General features: G+C 43.3%; 1 long non-coding RNA gene across 1 annotated transcript; it reads right to left on the bottom strand.

Moving 5' to 3' along the window:
- Positions 1-1192: 1192 nt before the first annotated feature.
- On the bottom strand, positions 1193-19739 carry LOC140704732 (uncharacterized). The gene is made up of 2 exons (XR_012084121.2): positions 19156-19739; positions 1193-2589 (listed from the first exon to the last, which is right to left on the bottom strand). It is a non-coding gene; the product is annotated as an uncharacterized LOC140704732 (long non-coding RNA).
- Between the last annotated feature and the right edge of the window lie 130 nt (positions 19740-19869).

The following is a 19869-nucleotide window of genomic DNA, read 5'->3' as shown; positions in this document are numbered from 1 at the left end:
AAGAAGAAGAAGAAGAAGAAGAAGAAGAAAACTATTTTCTTGTTTTTTCATCCTGGGTGTTTTTGCTCATTTTAAAAATATCAAATATGACAAGTGGCTAAAACCTGGAGAAATTGTTTTATAATTGTTCAGCTGCCAATGTTGCAGAATGCCTAGAATATAGATCGATTTCCTTGTGGATTCTGTAGTGCTCATTGACAGTGGAGGACTAAAGTGTTCCATACTTGCATAGCCAAGGGTTCAACACAAGGCAACAGTGCTGCTTAGGAGACAAAGTGACCTGAGAGTGTATTTGTTGCAGAAATAATGGGGTGGTGGTGGTGGTGGTGGAATCCTTGCAGTCCATCTCTGAAATGTCACTCTTTCAAAATGTAGTCTTGACCCATGGAGGAAAAGCCAGCTACCACAACTTTGTTCTCCAACACACAAGGCACAGGTTAACTAGCTAGCATAGACAACCACATTTCCACAGATGCACTTGGTATTAATGTAATCTTTCTTATTTATCTCCCACATTTCTCCCAGAACATGCACACAAGGTGGCACAAAACAAGATTTTTGAAAGGTAAGAAAAAGTCATAAAGGGTATAGTATTGAAACACAATTAAATAAATGGTAGTGTAATTATATTAAAAAGCAATTTTAAAAGTTGTAAGTAAAAAATATACAACAGTACCCACATTAAAACTCCCTTTGGCAACAGCCAGTCATCTGGCAAAAGCCTGCCTAGAAATTTATCTCTTGCAACAAAGAGTTAAGGGACAGAAAGCACCCACAGCAACAGGGGCATGCTAACCTTGTAGCTGTACAACTCGCTACCACAAAGATTTGGCTTGTTCCCTATATCCCTGATGAAATTAGATTGCTGGGGGATTGTTCTCAGTAGCTACGCAAGAGCTGGCTGCGCTTCTTGGACCCATCAATGCCAATTGATTTTCTTAAATGCCCTGCATTAGTCTTGCTTTTCTCACCCCTTTAATTCTATTCAATATATTGATCTCGGCCATCTTCTGGCCCGATGTGTCAAGGCTGCCGATATACAGTAGTGCTGCTTTGTTTGGTGTGTGCTTTTGCTGAGGGACCTTTCTGTGACCCACTTCAGCCCTCCTCTAATGGCTGAGCACCAAAAGCCCAAACGTCCATTTTCCTCGCTTCAAGGACACATGTGAAATTCAAAAGAAAAGTTGCCGAGTTGCCAAGGAGAGTCACACTCTGAATTTATTTGGAATTTTATATGAATGTTTACACCTTAAAATAAAACATTAAGACCTGTCAGAAATCTATTTTTTATTTAAAGCTGTCACCAGGAGCAGGTTCTTAAATGGTCATCGTTGCAAGGGTTGGAAGTAGCTACCAAAGTGCTCCTGGGCCAGCTGATTACAGATTCCAGAAAAACAGGTTTTACGAAAACCCTGAGTCAGGGGAGAGATCCAGATTTCTTGTAGCTAAGCAGGCAGCAAGATGACACAGCAAAGGCAAACGGTGCTGGCATTCCTTCTGGGGCTTCTATCTTGTGCATCCTTACCTACAGTACACATGACACTATGGGAAAATCCCTAGCCTGTAATACTGTTGTTGCCAGACCTGCATAATATACACGGGCTTACAAGTCGCAACACTAACATGCCACCTGCTGCTTTACTCCTAATGGTACCGTGGGCCCAACCACATGCACGCACCAGGTCTCTCCGCAGTCTTCTTCCCCTACATCTGGCTTTTGGTGTGTCCATATTGAGGTAGCACACAATATACACAGGAAGACCTTCATGCTTCAGTCCTAGAGTCAACTGAGAATGGGCAACAATGGACACTTTGGCTTTAAAACTCCTATAGGAGTTCAGATTTCTTCCTCCTCCTTCTTCGGTCAGCCTTAGACTCGTCCCCCCACCTGGACATTTCGAGAGACAACAGATCCATCCTGAAGGACTTGTGCTTCTGAAGACAAACCAAGACGTCGAGAGTAGCATCATCTGTTCAGGATGTCTCTAGTAACTCTTTTCCTGTTTTCCACAGGAGACCAAGAGAAGCATGGTGGTGCTTTGACTCTTCATCAAGGGCTCTGAGACTTGGCTCTTCCACTCATCATCAGTGTAGGCCCCATCTGGTCCTGAGGTATGTATATCCAACATACTCCCTCAGGTTCAGGACTTTTGCCACCTTGTGGCTGAAAGATGAATAGAACAAACACTGCTGCCCTAAAGTGTGCTTGCATTTTGGAATTCTGACCAGAGAGAATGCATTATTTTTTGGTTAATTTATGAATATTTGTTCTCATTCTGGTAGTGGATATGACTAATCACAGACACACCTCACTCCCAACACACTATTCTGAATGACAGGCCAGCCCGGTTGAATAGCTTCTCAGCAGCCCTCCTCATCCATTCCGTCTTTGTCCCCTGTCAATTTACTTCCAAATTGTCAAGGTAGGACTCCAATCTTAAGAAGGTTTGGCATAAATCTGCCCCTCCCCCCCATCCTGCACATATTCCAGCTCCATTTTGACCATGGCATTAGTGGGATTGTGCTGGAGTTTCCTCATAGTCAAGCTGCACACTGCAGCCAGAGGTTGATCACACCCTCCGTCTGCTCCTAATAAAGAGAAAGAAAGGGACAACAATAGTCATTGAAACCATAACCTTAGTACCATTGGAAACCTTATTCAGCAACAACTGTGATTTCATGAGACAATATCAGCTTTGTGGCCACAAGGACTAGATTCTCCTTTTTAATGAAAAATTTATTTTGCAATCTCCTCATCTTTAATTAAAAATAGGCTACTGGCTTAGTTGCTAGTACAGTGGTGCCCCACTAGACGATTACCTCGCAAAATGGTTAATTCGCTAGATGATCCCTACAGCACTTCACAAAACGGTGTTTCCTATGGGCGATTTTTGCTAGATGATGTTTCGGACTGTGCTTCGCAAGATGGTTTTGTTTTTCCCGGGACTGATTTTCGCAAGAGGATTATTTTGACAGCTGAGTCTGCGACTCGCAAAATGGGTGTTTTCAGGACCGTTTTTCACAAGACAGCAATTTTTACAGCTGATCCGCGCTTCGCAAAACGGTTTCTCTATGGGCGATTTTCGCAAAACGATGATGATTTTTCCCCATTGGAACGCATTAAACAGATTTCAATGCATTCCAATGGGGAACCACATTTCGCAAGACGATGTTTTCGCTAAACAGCGATTTTAGCTGAACAAATTAGCATCATCTTGCGGAACACCTCTGTACCTGTAACATCTAGAGGCCTGTGAATGTGAATATATTTTAGACAGGAAAATGTCCTCTGACCGCATCTTTCCACATCAACATTTGACTTTCCTTCACTTCTCCATCAGAAACATTGATGTTCCTAAGAAAATGAAGTTAGAACTGAACTTACATGGAACATATTTCCATACAAGTCAAAGCCTTTTTTTATTTTCTTTAGTACAGTGGCACCCTCCCACCCCAAGACAATTTGTTGTCCAATGTGAAGGACAAGGTGTCACCTTCCACTATTTTGTGTGCAACACCCATCTCTGCCTACCTCACAGTTGAACACTACATAGACACTGAGGATGGGAAAGCACACTGAGATGGAGCAAAGGACACACCTGGTTACCTGATGGAGTTCAAGACAGGCCAAGCATGACAGACTGCTCTCTCCTCTTCTCACGCTTCCAGATCTGTCACCTGAAGCAGCCACCACACATTGGGCCAGCCCTTTCTGCGGCCCTGGACTGGAATCCTTTCCAAATAATATATCTCAGATCCCAGACACATTAGGGCTGCCGTGAAATTGGTTACACCCAGTGACTTCAGTGATACAACCTCAGGGTAAATGGTTGAAGACTGTAGCTAATATGGAACATAATAGAAGCTTGAGGCTCTACAGTGATAATAGATCTGTGGTCTCAGATGTCTTTGGCAAGCCTATTACTCCTATTTTCCCTAGGGACAAGAGATTGCTGGCAAGCAGATACACATCCACTCTTGTCTCCTTGACAATGAGAAACCCATGTTCTGAAATCTACTCCTCAGCTAGAGACCTATGGTTTTTAATTTCTATGACAACTAGATTTGCTGTGTCTAAATATTTCTTAGAAACATGTGTGGAAAGTTCCATAATAGCCACAAATATTAGGATACAAGCTTTATTTGCCTGCATAGCAATATCCTGGTGTTGCAGCACTCCCTCTCATAATCATGCTTTGTGGAAGAAAAAAGACTAGCTGAGGGGAAGATGGTATGCCTCTGCACATCAAGGCTGAAACTAGACTCTTCAAGCAAGCTTTCAGACTATTTCATTCTCATAGAATCATAAAAGTTGGAAGGCGCCTATGAGATCATCAAGTCCACCCCCTGCTCAATGCAGGAAAACAGGAATGCAAAGATGCCATTCTCTTGCATTCTTGTTCCTATCACCCTTTCCCTGTATTTTCACCCCCTTCCCCAACACACAGCTGCTATTATCAATTTGATACACATATTATGTGTTGTTGAATCAGAACAGAGTTATAGCAACCCTAATAGGGTTTTCAAAGTAAGTGAGGTACTTAAGGCTTTACCAGTTGCGCACTCCCAGCAAGTTTCCATGGCTGAGTGGGGATTCAAACCCTGTCCTCCAGAGTCCTAGTCTGTCATTCTATTCGCTACTACACCACACTGGGTAAACCCTCCATATATGTGTGTGCGCAAATCAAAATGGCTACAACAGGTAAAATCAGCTTGGAAATGACCAAAGAGTACCCTCTCCTGAGTTTCAAGGTCCTACCTCTGGTGTATAAATTTAGATAGAAAAGTCCTCAGGGATCAGTTGTTGGTAAGTAATCCTGATGCGGAAGAAGCCCATTTTGTAGATCTCCTGCTTAGCCAAGAAACAACCTGGAAGACAACACCTCGTAGGCTGGCCTCAGATGCAATATTTCCCTTCACTGCTAGCAAATTTGATCTCCCACAAAAATCTAATTATACTTCCCCATCAGCATACCAACCACTCAGACACACTGGTACCCCCACTCCAGGTAACCAAAGTTGTACCTAGATGCCATTTAAAGATGTTGAGGCAAACATTTCTACTTTTGCCTCTTCAAGAACCTCATGGCTCACACATGTGAAGTGGAACTTACTGCTTAGTTAACATCTTGCTCCTGGACAACAACACCTGTGGTCTCTGAGAGCTTTCCCTCAGACTGGAAGCTTATATTTGTGTGTGTGTGTGTGTGTGAGGCCAACCCATAGTCTGTAACTTCTCAATCAGGTGATGACCTGTAGCCTCATAAGACTTCTGCTTTGAACAAAAGAGCAGCATACCACTGAGGACGCAATGAAATATTTTTGCAAAGCAATAGCAGCCAATGGAGGTGGGATGAGGTGGAATCTTTCAGTAACAAACTGCCACGGGAGACCCTAATCCAGACTGGAAAAACATTTCACATTGTGTCCCATGGCTCTTGTTTTTCCAGAATAAAACTGGCCACTTGGAACAAGATGTTCTAGAAAGCACCATTAACGTTTCACATTGCATAACCTTAGATTTACCCAAGGTACAAGGAGAGAAAATTCAGCTACATAATCATAAAATTATTTCATTGACTCAATTTCCAGAGGGATACCTGCATTTGTTGATGAAAGGAAAAGTGATGATTGTGGCTCTTGAAAGGCCAACAAATGTTTAATGTGGTGAGTTTTTGAAGAGTACTGTGCAGTTCATCAGATACATGAGTGTTGTGTGGAACAGCAGGAATATATGCAGAGGAATATATACTGCAGTAAATGTGGACTGTGAGAGCTACGGTGATGTAGTGGACAGAGTGTCAGATGAAGATTCAAGAGACTGGGGTTCAGATTTGCAAACTCACTTGGAAATCCTATTTGGGTCACCATAAGTCAGATCTGGCTTAATGGCACATTAACAACAACAGAATGTAGACTGTCCATAAAAGCTCATGCCATAATCAATTTGTTGACAGTTAAAATTCCACAAGACAAGACTCCTTGTTGTTTTTATTGTTTTGGCATGGTAATAGCAAGATGGCAGCCATGTTCTGATTTACTCACAGGAAAGGACTGCTTGCTGTAGGTGACTATAAACACACAAGTAATAACATACATACTTCTTCCCTGATCTTTGCCACATGTAACAGTTAATTCTACCACCTAAGTGGAAGAGTTAACTGTTTTATACAGTGCATCAAATACACTTCTCTTTTGTGCAAGTATCATTAGCTAAACCACCTGCCTAGAGTTTCAAGCTAGTTTCTTTGTTAGCTGTGTAGTCCTGATACATGTGCCAGTTTCTACCGGAAATCAGTTTACACTTTGGAAATGTAATACTCAGATCCTCTCAGAAAGAAGATACAGGATTGGCTAGAAATGATGTCACCCAGTCCCTCACCAGAGCCTTTGTTGCTGTTCTTTTTGAAAGAAAGAGTTGGCTGGTGGCTTTGATTCTGACCTGGTCTTTGACTTGCTTCGCAGGGGAGGGACTGTCACTGTCTGAAAAGGCTTGAGTGCTGGTTTTTCTTTTCTTTTTGGAAGCTAAAGCAGAAACAGCTTGCTTTCACTGAAATGGATTGAATCCTATGACCATGTAATGTTCCACAGCAGGGCAATTTAATATGATATGCCTGGGCGTTAGATAACGGCATGGAAGCTTCTGTGTAGGAGACAAAAAATGACTGAAGATTCCAGCTAGTACATCTTCCCCCAGAGAGCCATTTAGATTATGACTTATTGATGTGCAAGTATTGGATCTCCACCACAGAAGGTCTGTGGTTCTAGGAGGCCAGACAGGAAGAGCAAGGAACTATCCAGCCGATCACTCCTCTTTAGAATGCCAGGCAGAGGCAAACGAGAAGAAATGAGGACCATTGCATGTTCCATCTCTCTCTCTCTCTCTCTCTCTCACACACACACACACACACAGAGAGAGAGAGAGAGAGAGAGGAGAGAGAGAGAAGAGGGGGGCACTGTCAGCTAAGTCTGAAGGCCAAGAAATATATATTTCTTTATTTTATACAGTTAATTATCACAGTACAACAATCATAACGAGGGGGAGGATTTCTGTTTTTTCCTCAACAACCTATGTTTGAGTTTATGGGTGAAGAATGACTTTTTCTTCCATTGAATAATGACTTTTACAGCTTGCACTAAACACTGAACAAACTATATGAAAACAGTGTTCCCTCATCAATATATGAAAAATTATTTAACAAAGTTACTGCAATGCATAAATTAGGAATTAATGGGTTAGCTCAGCCTAAGAGGTTATTCTCTGTGTTACAGGGTGTGTGGTCGGAGGTCTTCTGTTTTTGTTACATTTTTGTGTATTAAATCAATAAAAAAACAAATTACTTTGAGGCGCTAGAGGCACAGAAGAGCAGACATCCCCAGATGCATGTATGTAATGTGCAGTGCATACATAACAATGTAGTGTGTGAGCACATACAGTACATCTCTTCTTCCTACTTGCCCAGCCCCTCTTGATAAAATGGAAGGGCTGTCAACATTTTATTCTTTCTGCTAAAAAATTAATGCCTAGCTGATGTGCTTGCAGAATTGCAAGTATGAGCAACCTTTGTCAAATGGAGCAGCTGCAACAAGGGGCCATGCCGCCTCCGTCAGCCAAGAACACTATTCAGCATACGGGAGCAGAGCAGACTGGCTACCTCCTTGTCTGCATCCCTCCCCTGTTGCTGTAATGCTGGGTCAGAGGCCAAGCTCACTTTCTTCCACTACAGAGTCTGCTCTGCCTTCTCTTCTGACTTTAATAATAAATCACCTGCATGAATATTTCATCAAAGCTAATTTTGCTGGGACTGTACAGATGACTCCATTTGCTAGGGGCGTAGAAGTCTTGATTTTTCTGGGGCACAAACAAGTCACCAAGCGTAGAAGAATGCAGAGGGAAGTGATGGCCAACTTCCATCACTCTCACTGCTGTCCAGAACTCACTCACTTTAAAGACATTGCCATACTCAGGAGGTTCGATCAACTTGTCTTTTAATCTAAGACATCATGTCAATTGGGCTGGGGTAGCAAAATGTAGCTCCTGAAGGACCTGAGCCAGGTTATCTAAGATTCAAATCCAACATCATGTCACTACTGTAAATGGTCGTTGTCAGGCCACAGTCTAACAACCCTCTGCCTGCATTAGGAGGTTAATTTTACTAGTCTGTATTGCAGAGTTTTTATTCTAAATTACTTTTGAATCCTCAAAATGTTACAAACGTGCTTTTTTCTTAATTATGCTCCTTCACTTCAGCATGTTCCAAAATTGTCCTGTCTCTGCAATTGTGTGTGTGCATGTGTGCATGTGTGCGCTCGCGCCCGCACGCACATACACACACACATGCATTTGTTGTGCCTCTCTGAATGGCAGAGAACAACATTACATCATTCTGTGCTGGCTGAATGACAGACGAATGGGGATGTAATGGTTAAATGGCCAGCATTTCATCCAATATGCTGCACATTTGACAGCATCCCCATCTTCTTCTTGAGAGATGTCATTGCCATGAAGATGAAGACTCCCCGGTCTGCTTCTGTATATACAATGTGAATATATTTCCATTCATTGTATTTGTTATATGTTAGTTGCATACGGCTGTACCAAAGGCTTAAAGTCTGTATTATAGGAACATTTTTATTATGGAGATCTTATTATTGTCACTTAGAACATCTCCCTAAGGCAGCTAGTAGATAAATAAAGACAATCATTTACCATAAAGCATCTTACTATAGTGTGTAAGTAGTCACGTTGATAAGCTGCTTGACAGCCTCTACGTGACTGCTGATCTCTGGGAGATATAAGTAGACTTTAAAGAATATTTTCCAGTGATTTTCATATACCTGCAATCACTACATCTCCTCAGTCTTTCTCCCCCCACTGCTACTCCTTTCTTGCACCAAAATCCAAAAACAGTAACCACTTGGCTAGTCACAAATTTCTAAACAGGGTAATTGTTCTTTATATAAAAGCAGCCTGAACTATGGCTGCTAGCAAGAAACGTTGCTGAGCTACTCCATGCAATTAGAAGTTCCACCATCTGATGATTTCTGTATTTTACCTCTTTGTCCAAAGGATGCTACTCTAACCCCTATTCCTACCCCTGGCCATACACTTTTGGCTAGTCTAGTCAAAACTCCCACCAGGTTACTCAAGCTTTTAGGAGCTGCTAAAGTCTATCCTTGGCTCGTGGCCACTGTCCTCATTACAATCCGGCCTTGCCCTAGTTTACTTCTACCGGTTAGTCCCTTACAAGCAATCCTGCAACCTCAACTCCTTCCTTTATTAAAGCCTGTGTGAACCATCAGAGACGATGATTTTTCTCCCCCAACCAGAAGCCTGGGAGGGAATCTGATAATGCCGGACGAGGGAAAGAACCATTCCTTTTCCCACACCGCTTACATATACTTACACACCCACACACCCAGACTTGCCTGGCAGATAGAGAGCAAGCAATATGGGCAGTTTGGCAGTCCGGCCCCCCACCTTTTCAGCCTCTGTTTCGCCTGAGACTTGGAAGCAAAGACTGTTCAATAATGCAGCACCCTTCTTCACATATGTCAGGATACTGACGTAGGGGACAGGGCATAGATAGGACTTTTTAAAAATTAACATTTTATTAAATTCCTCTTCTGAGATCTTTCTTGTCAGATCCGTTAAGGCTTCAGACACCCTCATGCCCTTCCCTTTTTATAGGGTGACCCTGAAGAAAATAATAGGCAGTGGTTTCCCCAGGAAATAAAGGAAAAAGCCAAAAAAAGGAGAGATATAAAAGACATAAATAAAGAGGGGGGTGGAGAGAGAGAGAAGTCAAGAGTTTGGAGATTGAAATGTATAAGGGCTAATGATTCATCTTGTCCTTAATCCCCAGGCAATTAGTGTCTAGAGAAGAATATCCTTCATAAAGATTTGGCTCTCACCAGAGGTGGTATGTATATCTGAGCTGCAGTGCTTCAGGCTGAAAGAAGAACTGGGAAGAGTGGACTTAAAGAAATAATGGGATGCCCGACCACACCCCTTCTAATCTCCTCCACATCAAACCCACCCGTTACTAGTTTGCTATGTGGAAGTTTTGATCTCCAGGTAGCAATAAGAAAGAATCCTGCACAAAACTCCCAGTGGTGACTGCTGCCAGTCAGTGCTGACAACATGGGGCTAGCCAATGGTCTGACTCAATATATGATAACTTTCATGTCCTACAGTAACCAGCAGCAGAGAGCATGATAAGGTCACAGATCTACCTGACTTCTAATCCCGCCTGTACTGGTTCAGCTGCAACCTCCACTCTTTCTTTTCTCTCTTTTCCACGTAGTATTTTCAGGGGAGTCAATACAATTAAAAATCGGGGTGGGGGACAAGCAACAGCTGATTCAGCTTCAACATGGCAAGAGGTCTTGGGGTGCCCATGCTCAAGCAACCACAGGGCCCCACTTTTCAGGATGCCAAATGCATTGAAAGGGGGGGGGGCAATGCTGGCCTCCAGAGATCTTGGATTTCAGCTCTTCTAATCCATGACCAAGGGCGGCAGATTCCCTAACTTGGATGTACTTGTGTTGATTCTGAACAGAAGAAGCCAAGCAGAAGGACAAGTTGCAGTTATGACAAGGACGGGATTGTAAGGATTACAGAAAAGAAGGACTGAAATTATTAAGGGGGCCTGCGGGAGTACCTTTTGTGAGGAAAGGTGTTTGTTGGGGGAAGGAATATTGGGGAAGGAAAATTGCCAAAATATTGCTGGAGGGGAAGGAATATTGTCAAAAGGGAGCACAATAAGACTTTCTAAAACTATGCATGTTGTGGAGCACTGGTTCTTAACCTTTGTTATTCAGATGTTTTTGGACTGCAACTCCCAGAAGCCTTCACCATCAACTCTGCTGGCTGAGGTTTTTGGGAGTTGCAGTTCAAAAACACCTGAGTAACAAAGGTTAAGAACCACTGTTGTGGAGAAAAGAGATATGGCTACTCTTTCCCACAGTTTCCCATAGTACTAAAATGAAAGGTCGTTTCTCAGCCAGACTTGACTTTCGACAGGGCATTTGCATTCCATTTGAGCATGAGTGCAGAAAACAGGGATGGGAACCCTTCAGCTTTCAGGGGCTCTGGACTTCCAACTCCCAGAAGCACTGAGTGTTAGTACAAAACCTGTGGAGGGCCAAAAGTTAGTAGTTAGAAAAGTTCCCCCAGCCCTGGTGAACAGCACTGCACTGAAAATGTTTTTAATACTTTAAAAGACAATAAGTAAGATCTCCCTGTTCCTGCTAAACTTTAACAGAAGACAGAAAGCCATGAAGATAGAAATCATGGGACACAGGGCTCATCTAGATGGTGCATTTGTTCCCCTGTTTGGTACATGACTGGGCACTCAGGATATATATATTCTTGCTGTTGGAACAATGGAAGGCTTGAAATGGTACCAAGGTAACAAAAACTCCGATTTTCTGGGGTTATTTAAACCACCTACCGCGCAGGGTTTTGGGTTGTTTGTTTGTTTTCCTTTGTATCACGGGGAACTCAGGTGGCAAAAGTGTTTTAGAATGAAAGCGTTAGCACTAACTACTGTATAAACAAACAAACAAAATGAAATATCAGTATGGAAGACCATTCTTTAAGGGATTTAAAGTGGTTTCTTGCCATTTTGAAAGTGTTTGTGAAACACAGCTGATTTCCAAGGTATTAGCATGATGTGAGTGTCTGTTGAAAAGGACTCGGATCAGAAGCTTTCAATAAGAGTAATAACTTACTTTTCTTTTAAAAAACAAACAAACCACGACCATGTAAGATCCTTTTCAAAGCTTTTCTGAAATATTTTCAAGCCATCTTCAAAAGATGTCAATTTCTTAGCAAAATACTGTGTTTTAGGAATAGGTCTTGACATAAATCCCAGCAAGATCCATATTTGTTCAGCGCCAACCAACATCCACTAGCACAAAGAGGAGGAAGAAACGCTGTGTCCGGATGAGTTGATACTTGGCTCAGCCCAGCTGCTCTTGTTGGGCTGAGCTGTGTTTTCCCCTCTGGCCCCAATCCATTGGCAATATGATACTTCTGGCTCTATATGAGATGGACAATCCCACGTCTGGCCTGAGACATTTTGCTACCCAAAGTGGATAATCTAGATTACTGTCCCTGTCTTCCAATTAAGATGGGAGACAACTATTCAGGAAATAATCCCTTTGAGAGTCAATGAAATCAATAGGAAAGCATTACCCAACAGTGCTCAATGCACACAGAATAGCTGATATCATCCCTACAATTGTTCTCCTTGCCTCAAAGTCCTGGTAGCAAAGTGAGGGTAAGACACTAACAGTTAGTACCTAGATTTGCTCTGCACTCAAAATCCAACCAACATCTGGATAGGGGTTTATATATTTTATTAAAAAGAAAATACATTAAGCAAAAAAAGAGGGGATAAAATGGTTACAGAAAAGTAGAAATGTGAAAGTTAATTTAAAAAAATCCTTGGTAAAATAGACTAGAGGAAGTTACAAAACCAATCTTGGATAATCTCAAATAAGGTACACACTTAGAAAAAGAAGAAAGTTTTAGCTAACCTAGCTCTGTAATTTATTCCTAACTCACGTTGTAACCTGATCTCCTTGAATGCATGCAAACCTGTTCTGGAGAGATAATGTCAGCCCTTACAAAGGATGCTAAGTTTTCTCTTGATTCAAAGGCTCACTTTATACAGAGCATGGTTGATGTTATACAGTAGATGCTTTAATCGCCTGTTATTGTTGTTAATCCCTTTCAAGTATCCAGGGGCTAATGCATTGCTTCTGTAATGGGGCTTCATCCCTCAGTACAAATTATCACACCCTCAGGAAGGGAGAAACTTCCCCAGTGAAATTTAACAAGACATATCAAATCAGATCAGATCAGATCAAATCAAGAAAAGGAGTTGTGGTCCCCAAAACAATACAAATGCAGAAGCAGGTGGTACGTACCTTTATTGGATCATTAAGAAAAATAACAACCAATCAGTGAGCTTTCGATAATTTATCTTCTTCAAGCTGTACACCAAGTCAAAGCCTGCTTTGAACTAACCTATACAGTGAATAAATAAGGGAGCCATAGATCAGCCCCTTTTGAAATGCTTTCTGGCCAATTCTTCCTAGCAATCACAGTTGACGGTGGGCATTTCAAACATATGATTTCCTCCATTTGTTCTTCCCAGCACATGCATGCTCCCAGGTTAATAGATGAGCCACACTTTCTAATGTCATGTAGCCAATCCCACCCCTGCAGTTTCTCCATAGTGCCCAATATCTGCCACCAGAGGCAGAAAATGGCAACCTTCTTGTTGACCAAAATGGAGCACAGTCCCATGGATTGTTCTCCTAGATGAGCTTTACACAGCAGCAGCTGTCAATGTTGAGATGGTTTTGTGCAGAATGGCCCCATATAGGTCAGATGTCTGTCTTCTGCTATGCTGCTTTTAATGGCACTCAAAATCTGCAGTGTGAGGCCAGTGTCTCATTTGGCACCACAGCAGAGCTGCCTCTGCACATCTCCCTCCATAGCCACATTGCTCAGACCCTTATGAGCACGGTGATGCAGACACACCTTTATTATGCACAGGTACAGTACATTCCTTCTCACATCAGCTGGCGGCATTCCTGGGGACTACTTGTTGGACTGATTGATGGTGAGAACTTCTCCCAAAGTCTCTATCTGTTCTCTCTGCGGGATATTTGCCTATGGGTGTATTTTCAGACAGTGTCTTTGACTGTGGGAACTAATATAGCTCAGTCCGTTGGGGGCATCCAGCTGCAGAGCTGGGGCTGGGAGTTCAGGTATGCCCAGTGCCTCCCAGGTGAGGAACCAGCTAAGATCTAGAGAAGGGTGTGTGGCTGATGGGGATAAACGCCCTGCCATCTGTGCAACCATGGGCAAGCCGCACCATCTCAGAGCACCACCCAAAAGAGGGACTAGTGAACTACCTCTGAGTACTTGATACCTAGAAAACCATGGGAGGGTCACTGTAAATCAGAAAATAATTGAAGGCACAGAAAAATGGTTATATTTGCCTACATTTCAAAATGTGTGTTTGTTCCCTACAATATTATAAACCTGAATGCTTTTCTGTTTTTTTTTTTTTTTTTACTTTGGCTTGCTTCTCCCATGTCTTTCTAAAAAGAACAGGACTCATGACAGCTTACAATTAAATAACAAGCACAGCTAAAGCATAAAATGAATTAAAAACATCTTATAAATTTAGCAAGAGTTTTTAAAATTTACCTATAAAAGAAAACGCAGCACTCGCCTACTTAGAAGGCTGATCTGCAGCAAATAAGGTCAGTTGCCAAAGGTCTGCCTGAATACAAAGGGGTTTGCCTGCTGGCAGGAAGACAACCGGATGGGAGCCATCCAGCCTTCCTCAGCAGAGAGTGCCACTGAGAAAGCAATTTCTTTTAAATGGTTAAACAAGGATAGTTTCAAGGGAAAGTTCAGCAAAGACTCTGGTGAAGAAAGAAGAAAATCAAAGAAAAGGAAATTAAACACTGAAGTGGAGGAAGCTGGAAACCTTGACGATTTTTGCTAAATTTAAACTTCTCCATGATTCCCTCCTTTACTTAAAAGAGGGACTGTAGCCTAGTTAAACAGCACATGCTTTCCACATGCCAATATCTCACTTCTATAGTTGCCCTGAGATGATCACTGAGGAAAGCATCTCAACAAGGAAGTGGAAAATGTCCATAACATAATACATTAATTGGTCTTCAAGGTCGTTTTGCCTCTGGACCAAAAGCCGAAGCAGCAGTTACATCTGTTCATATGAAGCATATGGTGGCAGAACAACTTCGTAAGTATGGCTAGACAAAGTGCAACCCCTCCAGATGTTGTTGGACTACAACTGTAGTTTCTGTAGGCAAGGGTTGATGGGAACTGTAATGCAACAAAACCTAGAAGGCAACAGTTTGCTGACCCTTTCTATGGAGCATTAAACTGAAAACAACCCATCCCAATATTAGTTGCTCAGCCTTCTAAGTCTGGTGGCAGACCCACTCATATTCATATGAAATACAGAATTCAGTAGAATCAAAGAAAGCCATGTAGTCCTTACACAAGACAATGGAGGAACAGGCAATACTTTTATAGACCACTTAAAAAAAATCATACAGTCTGCTAGCTTTCGTAGATCAATGTGCACTTCTTCAGGCACACACTGGTGTCTTGTCATTACTGCAAAGAACTTAAGAGTCCCAAAAGCTCATCAAAGATGGATTTGCCAGGCATGCACCTCAAATGGACAGGCTAGTAAACGGAGGGCAGCTGGCTGGCTCAGTGGTTTAGGTATCTAGCTGTGGAGCCAGAGGTTAGGAGCTAGATTTCCCACTGTGCTTCCTGGGAGAAGCAGCAGCCTGTATGGCTGCGAGCAAGCTGCACAGTCCCACGGCGCCCCCAGAAGAATGGTAAATCACTTCTGAGTATTTGCTACCTAGAAAACCCTGAAAAGGGTCACCATAAGTCAGAACTGACTTGACGGCATATGATGATTATTATTAGATCAGTTCATGCCTCCTGGACTGATTTGTCCCAGAAATATGATAGATACATTTTGCCCAGGTTTTCTGTAGGGAGAGTCTTAACAATGTTAAATTTTATATTGTTGACTATATATTGTTAGGCCAACAGCATGAAAAGGAATCCACTGTCTGATGTGCTTCTTTATGATGGAGTAAAATCACTGTATCAGCTAAACAGCTGTTTGTTCTCAGTTTCTACGTGTTGTTTTAAATGACGTAGGGGTTCATTCTATGGCCAACGAGCTATCAGAGGAAATAACCCGGTTGCTCCATGGCGTCTGATGGCATGCCTTGATGAAGAACATGTTCAAAATATTTGAAAATAGACAGCCAAGAAAGAATGTTCTTCATCTTTAAATGTCAACAAATATTGACATTTCTGTTATCATCTACCACCAATATGAACATTTTTACCATCTCAACCCCACCCACATACATTAGCAAAGCTGTGAGGTTTGATCTTCAAGACAGTCTATATCAGGGCAGCTTGGCTGGCTACAGAGTGGGTGGAAAACCTTTTATGTCAGATATAAATTCAGTACACACCACTAGCTGAGATATTCTGGGAATTAAATAGCAGACCCAAAACTATCTATGTCAGTCAGACCTCTGACTCTTCACATGAGCAAATGGGACAAAACAGGCTGATGACGTTCTTACTTTATATGGTAAAATCCAAAAAGACAGCCCCTTCCCAGCAATTATGGGTACTGTGGGGGGCTCCTGCAGGCTTTTTTTAAAAAAAAGAAAAAGAAAAGCTGTTTTTCTGCAGATCATGTCTATTGCAATGAACATGCTTAAAAGAATTTGAGCCACAATTTGCTGATGTGATTTTCCTTCCCCAAGCATAAATTGCCAACAGGATTCTGGCCACCGAACTGTCAATTTGGATGAGAAAGAAGTGTTTTAGGTTAGGGACCCTGCTGTTCCAGCTATTCGTAAAAGAAGTGCATTCCCATAAAAAGCCAGATTTGCAACTGAGGAGTATTCCTGGACCAAATTTAATTGTTAGATGTTCAGGTATCAATTGTAGAGAGTTGTGTTTTTTTGCCCAGGTTCAGCTTGTCTTGCACTCGCATGTGTTCTTGGTACAGTCGGAACAAATCCTACAGCTCTATGATATCAAGCATTAGTTGCAGTTTGACTGGCCTACTTCAACACATTCCACATGGGGCTGCTCATGAAAACCATGCAGAAACATCAACTAATGCAGAATCCTATTGGTAGAATTTTGACCGGGGGGGTGGGGGGGGAAAGTAATGGAACAATCAGACACCTTTATTACATCTTCTGGATTGGGTGCCATTTATTTTCTGAGTGCAATTCAACTGGCTATTCAAAATGATTCCCTTTGAACAAGTGTTTACTTCTGTTGTTTTCATCTCTTGACACGTGTGTTGCCTTCTCGTGTTCTCTTTGCTATTTGTTGTTGTTTTTCATATATTCTGCTAGCCACTTTGGGCAAATCTTTCTTGGGGATGGAAGAAGTTGGAAATAAACCCTTAAAAGTGGTAAATAAACGAACAAACTGCCTGCCATCTACTCTTCTGCCTTTAACTGTACCCAAACTGTACAACAGAGCCCCTTCTACGTTAAAGGAATGAGAAGGATTTTGGAGGACTACTACCAGTCAGAGTGGACAGAACTGGACTAGAGCAATTATTTGAGTTAGATGAAGCAACTTTAAGTAAATCAGACAGAGCAGCAAAAATGTCAATATCAGGATGAAACTGATGATGCATAGCACATTTTCCCCACAAGTGTGCATGACCCAGACAGAGTGATGAACTAAGAAGAGAACTAGGTTTGAATCCCTGCTGAGCCATAGAAAATCATGGTGGTATGCGTAATTGGTAAAATGACTTCTTAAATACTGTATCTCACTTACTTTGAAAGTTGTATTAGGGTTCTTGTAAGCTGGTTCTGACTTGACACCACAGAACATACACACGCATTTGTGTGTGTGTGTGTGTGTGTGTTTAACACTCTTGTCCCTCTGTAACAAGAGTTGTTACAGAGGGACCACTCTGTTATTTTGGGTATCTCCACACACAAAAAGGTCATTGTACTTGCTAAATAGTGGGGGCATTATGTTTGTCTCCCATTTGCTGACAACGCAGCACTGTGATGTTATAGCTGGATGTCCCAGGACATATGAAGTCTATATTTTGCTCATCAGCAAGTCTACAGTGCAGCGTTTCTGAAGTGAAGGGTTGGCCAGCTGCACTCCTTTGCCTGAGGGACTCCCAACTGTACTTGCAATGCTTTCCCACTCTTCAGGGAGATTCCTCCTATGTCTAAACAGAAAATTGCTGCCAGAAACAACATTCTTAGGGAACTAGCTGGATTGGACTGGGGTGCCCACTCATAAACATTAAGAACAACAGCCCCGGGAATTTCAAGCCACGGCCATCAAGGTCCAGGACATGACTGGTAATACAACGCCAAACTCATCCACTTCATGGACACCCATCTCCCAGATGGCAGCTAAAATCAAGGAAAAGTTCTCTGCATGCATGTCAAGATCTCAATATTAAACCAGAAGAGGCGAGGCTAAACTTATGGAGAACAAAATTAACACACCTTGCCAAATGGATGAATGCTTAAGAGTCACTCGCACCAGGATAAGACTCTAGGTGGGCCATCTGGAAGTCACTTAAAACTTTAAAGTGAAGTAGGATGTTCAAAGAACAACCAAGTAAAATGGGGCTACTTGAATGCAGGACAAATTTTCTGTGACTGTGGAGAAATTCAATTAGCGCAGCACTTATGTGCATGCAATTTATGCCCCATCATGTGTACAAAGGAAGATCTAGCAAATGGCTGAGATAATGCTACTGAAGTAGCCCCCTTCCTTCCAAATACATTCCGATTATCTTAACATTTCAATTTCTTTTTAATTTTACGTACCATATTGTCCCGAGTATAGGAGACACTCCCCCCTCCCCAATGTAAGTCTTTAGCGGTGCGGCCTACAATCAGGATGTTGCGAATTTAATTTTTTTTTTAAAAAAAATAGCACCAAACTTAATGGGTGCAGCTTATAATCAGGTGTGGTCTATACTCAGAACAGTACAGTATATTTCATATACATCCATCATTTTAAATTGTGCAACACTCTGATATGAATAGGGAAAGAGGACGCCTCTGTATCACATCTGATGATCCTTTGCGGTTTGATGGAGCCACCAAGGGTAGTGTGACCAGACTGGACCTGAGGAGGCACCGCAAGGCAATCATGTTCTGCCCTCCCCACAGCTTACAGGCACTGCTTTGCCACATTAAAGAGTTGCAGGAGCAACAATATGGGTCACTGCCTTCATCACCACCTGTAGTTTTTCCAGGTCAAACGTTACTTCTACATGGGTTGGTTCCAGCTACTCTCTGGGGACCAACTTTCTGATGCCTGAAACGGGGGTATTCGTGTATACCTAGTTGTGTGGACAGGCCTTAAGAGATCTAATTTACCAATCTGAGGGAAACAGACTATACTCCTCCAAAGCTCCTCACGGTTTGACAACATCCCTATGCCCCATTTCCTTTGCAAATAGGACTCCACCGGGCTTACTTCAGTAAAAAGTGAGAGGATCGGGCGACTGCATGAAGGAAGCGCCGCAAGCCAGGCTTACTTACCGACGACTTTTGCAGGGTCTCTAGAATAGGCGGTGGGCCTCCTCCCTTAACGACGATCTTGCTCCCCCCCAAAAAAGGCGGGGTGCAAAGATCATCGTTCTCAGGAAGGATCCTTTTTGCCCAAAAGTGTGTGTGTGCGGTAGGTGGGTGGGGGCGGTTTACTGGATTCCTGCGCATCCCACCCTCTCACCCCCCCCAAGCCCAGCTACTGGAGGAGGCGCGAAGTCCAGGCGGGTGCAGCTGTTGCTGCCGGAAAAGCTGCTGGAGCTTCAAGCAGGCCGAAGGAGAAGGGTCGAGGGGGGGGGGGCAGGGCTGGGCCAGCGACGGGGAGGGGGGCCCACACAGCCTTCCCGGCCCGCCGATCCCCCACCTACCCATCCCCAAGGTCGGGTCGGGCGCCGCCGGAGGGTGTACGAGCCCCGCCCGCGGCGCGGAAAGCGAGGAGCCGGGGAGAAGCGCCTGCGGCCGCCGCCTCCTCCTCCTCCTCGCGGGCCGCCCTCCAGCTCTTGCAGCCTCCTCGGCCATGCAGGCAGCCGGAGAGCCCGCAGGGCGCAGCGCGGCCCCGGCGCGGAGAAGCCAGCCTGCCGCCCGGTCCTAGGGAAGGAACGGGCGAGGCGAGAGGAGCCAGCAAGAGGCCGGGTGGCCGGCCAGCAGACGGGCCGGCGAGCGGGCGGGCGGGCTGGAGCTCCCTCCCTCCCTTCCTCCCCTTCCGCC

The sequence above is a fragment of the Pogona vitticeps genome, chromosome 2, assembly GCF_051106095.1.
Source record: "Pogona vitticeps strain Pit_001003342236 chromosome 2, PviZW2.1, whole genome shotgun sequence".
Lineage (NCBI taxonomy): Eukaryota > Metazoa > Chordata > Lepidosauria > Squamata > Agamidae > Pogona > Pogona vitticeps.
Note: the sequence above shows the minus strand (reverse complement) of the source record. Positions and strands in the feature narration are given on the sequence as shown.